The 5,063-nt window shown below is 36.5% G+C and overlaps 1 long non-coding RNA gene across 1 annotated transcript; it reads left to right on the top strand.

Moving 5' to 3' along the window:
- Positions 1 to 2,634: 2,634 nt before the first annotated feature.
- Positions 2,635 to 3,693, top strand: LOC137193382 (uncharacterized). The gene is made up of 3 exons (XR_010930800.1): positions 2,635 to 2,790; positions 3,391 to 3,470; positions 3,590 to 3,693. It is a non-coding gene; the product is annotated as an uncharacterized lncRNA (long non-coding RNA).
- The last annotated feature ends 1,370 nt before the right edge of the window (positions 3,694 to 5,063 follow it).

The raw sequence follows: 5,063 nt of genomic DNA, 5'->3' as shown, positions 1-5,063 counted from the left end.
CCATCTGAGAGCCCTCTGGATCATTCAGACTCCCCTTTGCCAATACCTTGTTTAAGTGCTTGGATGTATACAGTTATTGTCTGGGTAATGTCCATTGGTGGTGAGAGGGTGAAGGGAAGGGAAATGAAAAGGAAACCCAAGAAAAATGCTTGAGATTTTGGTCTTGGAAAGATTTATTTTAAACCTTCAACTGAGGTTTTTTTTGTTTTGTTTTCATTTACAAAAGATTAAACGACCATGACCATGCATAATGCGACAAGTAGAGCTAAAGAGCTAAGTATTTTACGGTTATTCAGACCGACCTTACCAAGATGTCAACCGGCACTTTGACACACTTTGATGATGTTGTTCAGGTCAGTCTGGCCTTCAGGGATTCAGGATTTGCTGTGACAAGAAATTACAAAGGTAGTTATTAAAGCCATAAAAGCTTTTTCCAGCCTCAGCTGATGAGCTTAGCGACATAAACATTTCAAAGATGGTTTTTACATTGCTGAACCCTGCGGAGGCTCCACTGATTTCATTACTGCAGTCTTCACATCACATTTTTTTGAAATTTATACTTTAAGCCTCTTCATGTCACATTTGTAGTGCTTTTCACTCTCATCCAAATGTTGGTCTTTTTTCCACACTTTTTTGTAGAAGCTGTTCCAGTGTAACTGTGATTGAAGTGCCAAAGATTCTCTATGGCCTCAATCAACACATGTAACACAGAGTTCTTCCTAAACTGTGGAAGGCTTTTTCATCCCTGTTAAATCTTTTTGAACGCTTTCTGGGGGCCAACTATTGTGCCCTCAGTTCAACTTTCACAGCTGTGTCGTTATCTCCAGAGAACAAAGAATATATTGCCTTTTTTAAGCAAAGGACAGTATGTTTCTGTATGTTTTTTTCCCTTTTTTTGTCTCAAATATGTTCAGCTTTGAGCTCTGTTAACAGTTAATTGACAGCCTCCAAAAGGTAAAAAGCCTTTAGGTATATGTGGACAACACAGGCTGTCTTGAATATCAGTACCATTGTCTATTGATCTGCATAAATGGTTATTGCTTAGAAGTGATCAGAAGAGATCGTACTGTAGTTTGCTATTTCTTTTGATTCTACATAGCTTCACAGTGACTATGCGTGTTGAGCATTCTTTATAATATGTCTGCTTTATTTATGGAGCCCTTTTTAAATTTGTATTCAATTATGCCATTCATTTTACAATAGTTGGCTCAGGTACCGTTGTCCCCATGTGAGCCCAGTCAACAACAACATGGAGGATAGATGTTGATGTGTGCTGACAGTTAGTGTCTCTTTCCACCACTTTATAAATGTCTGGTCGCTAGTTGTCAACAGCAGTAAGATGAGGTGTCTCAATGACAGAAGCTACATTAGAGTCAGGCTGAAATGGATTTTCAGGAGCAGTGGTTGGACTGAAACTGGCAGCTGGTATGTTGAAATTATTTTTAACATTGTTGGGCTATATGAAGGCATTATGAATATATAATATATGGCTTTTCAATGTATAAGAAATACATTAATAAATTTAAATATTACATAGGACATGCTGTGAAGGAATTTTCTATAAGTCCAACTGTCTCCTCTTGGGTCAGGCCAACATCTCCTTGTGGTCGTTGCTATGAGAACCAAGGCGCTATAGTAAACTCTCTTATACACACTCAAAAATGGAGGTAAGAGACAAGAACAGTTCTGTACTCACAGATACACTCAAAAGTATAATATTGGTCTTTAAGAGGCCAGAAGTGCACCTTTTAACTAACAGAAAGGGTACAAAGTAATTTAAAACAAAAGAAAGAACAAATTTGTACCATTTGTACCTGGAGCATTGAAATACAAATGTAGCTCATAGATAGATAATAATTATAATCGTTATTATTATTATCGTTATAACTATTATTATTAGTAGTAGTAGTAGTAGCAGTAGTAGTGTTAGTATAGTTATAGTTAAGGTATTTAGAGCTATTATTATTTATTGAATAATATTATCAACGCCCTCAGCGGACTTGCCCCAAGCGTTTCAGAGCGGAGAGTAATGGTTGTTTTTCCATGATTTTGAAACCTAATTTATATACTTGGCAACTTTTTTAATCAGTCAAATTTGGCTGGTTTGGTTAATAACACATTTTTATGTGGTGTGGAAAAACTCAGAACACATATTTATTATTGCTTTACACAGACTTTAAATGTATATAGTTTCATTTGTATCTCAGGGCTCCAGACTGCAACAAAATGACCCTATTCCTAAGAACATCCTCAGGGGGTAAGAACAGTAAAGCTGATGCCAAGTTGAGCTACAGACAGGGGACAAATTAAAGCACTTTAAATTGGTCTCCAGTCTATATATTAACACCTAACAGAAACTTTGAAAAGGGTTCATATAGACTTCTATTACAGTTGTAATTAACTCCCTTTTATTTTTTTAGATTTTTACCGCAACTGTCTTGGCTACCACTACAGTTTTCTTCAGAAACACCCAAGTGTTGTAGCAATGTCAGCTGGGATAAGGTGGCATACCCTCTATCACACACTGCTGTCCTAAATGATGCCTAAACCTGATTAATGTTGATGATTACCTGATTAACCTAACTAATGTTAAAGGTTGTTAAAATACTTCAAATAAAATATGTCTTTCTTTCTCCTGTTTTTCTTTTTGAAATCTTAATTGTGTGATGAGGTTGATGCTGTGCACCCCTCTGCAGTCAACATACGCTGCCGCTTCAGTGAGAACTTCACTGCCACTGAAAAAACTCTATATGGAGACAAGAGAGGACACCTTGCCTGAGGATATTACAGGTACTGATTTGAGCGCATACAAATAGTCAATTTTGCTACACAATTGTGCCATTTGTGTGCAGTCCCTTCTAAAGAGAATGGGCACAGTTGCATTGAACTATGGTAGAACTGGTATTGGCATGATACATATATATTTATTTCATTTTTGAGATGTTACCATGTTAAATTTAAGTTTCAGTTTAATTTAACTATTGCATCCACATTCTTCCACAGCCTGGATTTTGTGTTAACAAACAATGGCTTGTATGGGCTTAGTCTCTCAGGTTTAAAAAATAGTTCAAATTAGGCACCATTTTCTCACACATGAAATATTTGCTTAACCCCTTCCACACCATAGACACTGCTAGATGGCTGTATTACCTGTCCAGTGCATTTATCTGTTTGTTACACCTATGCACACCATGCAACATTATCTTAATGCCATTCAGGTTATTTCTTACATAAGTTTTAATTTGAAGTAGCAGTTCATTAATTTACTGTATCTGAAGTAACATAACGACTCTAATGCGATTGCCTGTCTATGGGAATTTGCATATTAGTATCAGCCAAAATTTGTTGAAATGAATTTGCACTTAAAATTGTACCATCTGTATGACCTAGGAATTGATTTCAGGGGTGGACTCCTCCTCTTGCCATCCATCTTCAAGGAGAAGATTGAGGAATTCATTATTCTTGGAGAGGTAAATACCTGGTGTTGTGCATAGCCACTAGTCATAAGTTAGTGTTCCTTTGGATCACTGTGCATGGCTTATCAGATCCATCTTGTTATGTATGCTAACATTTTTTTTCTCTTATGTAGAATAATCCTCTAACTCCCTATCCAGCTGTTCAACTGAAAGACCAAGACTGGAAAATTACCTTTGCCAGAAAGTGTCAGATTGTCGTTAAAGTTGAAGGAATCATGTGCTCTGCATGTACTATGTCTTCAACAAGATATATTCTGCATATTTTAAAAAGAAACTGAACTTTCTCCAGTGGTACATCGCAAACATCATTGAGGATGGGGAAAAACCCCTGCTGGTAACTGTAAATTAAGTGGTTTACCTTCTTTACTGTTCTTGCCTGGACTGTATCAACGTTCAAAAAAAGAGGACCTTTACTCTCTGTAACTTTTATTCTCCTGTTTTATCTGTCTTATTGTTATTTAGCTTTTTTTGATTTCCAAATTTAACACTTTTTAATTGTATTCAAATGTCTTTTTACTTGTGTTGCTTTTATATTCTATCTTGATGCCTTTTATGCTCTACATAAAGCACTTTGAATTGCCTTGTTGTTGAAATGTGCTATACAAATAAACTTGCCTTGCCTTGCTTTGCCTTGCCTTGGGAAACTGATTCAGCATATTGAACTTGTACATGCCCACAATCCTCATTTAGGCAATCTTTACACTTGTTTTATACATTGACATGGATACATTTTATTTGTAACTATATTTGCAATTAATTATTTTTTTATCACACCATAAATGCTGTAATGTTTATTTGAAAGATGATCTTCTCATTGATGACAATAAACAGTCAAGAAGCAATTATTGTGTGGACAATTCTAGTACATTTTTGTCTCCTTAAAGTCCAGAATAGCTTGTCGCTGGGGTAGTACCCTTTCAGAGTGCAGCACTGTACCCTTTCAATGGATACATTGTTGTACTGTAGTTTAAAGGTACTTTTATGTCATGAAGGGTACACAATTGTACTTTAACAGGCACAATTTGATAAGGTACAAAAATGGACCGCCAATGAAGGGTACACAACTGTCTCTCAAAAGGGTACCCCCCCAGCGACAAGCATTTGTACCCTTTTAGGTGCATACTGGTACCCCTATTTTTGAGTGTGAATAATGCACTTTGAATTGTACCAGATGTCTCCTTGATTGATCAACTTGTCAATACATTCTTGTGCTTAAATACATCCAAAGCTCTGAACTAACCAGCTCAGGATTTCCATAAGACATTCCAGTGAGACAGCCTTTATACCTGATGCTTGTTGTTTTCAATTTCATCAGAATTTTTTGGCCCTGTGCACCCAAAAGTGCACAGCTCAGAAAATGCATTAAATAATTAAATCCCCATTAACTATTATTATTATTATTTCACTGAAACGACACACTTAAGACTATGATTGCTTCTTAAGTGAGGGAAAACCTCAAGTGCTGGGATGAGTATCTTCCAGACTTGCGGTTCACTCTTAACTCCATGAGTCCACTGGAGTAAATCTTGTGGAACTCACATGTGATTGTGTTTCATTGCATACATCCCTTGTAGTCATGGGACATAC

This window comes from Thunnus thynnus, chromosome 12 (genome assembly GCF_963924715.1).
Source record: "Thunnus thynnus chromosome 12, fThuThy2.1, whole genome shotgun sequence".
Taxonomy (NCBI): Eukaryota; Metazoa; Chordata; class Actinopteri; order Scombriformes; family Scombridae; genus Thunnus; species Thunnus thynnus.
Note: the sequence above shows the minus strand (reverse complement) of the source record. Positions and strands in the feature narration are given on the sequence as shown.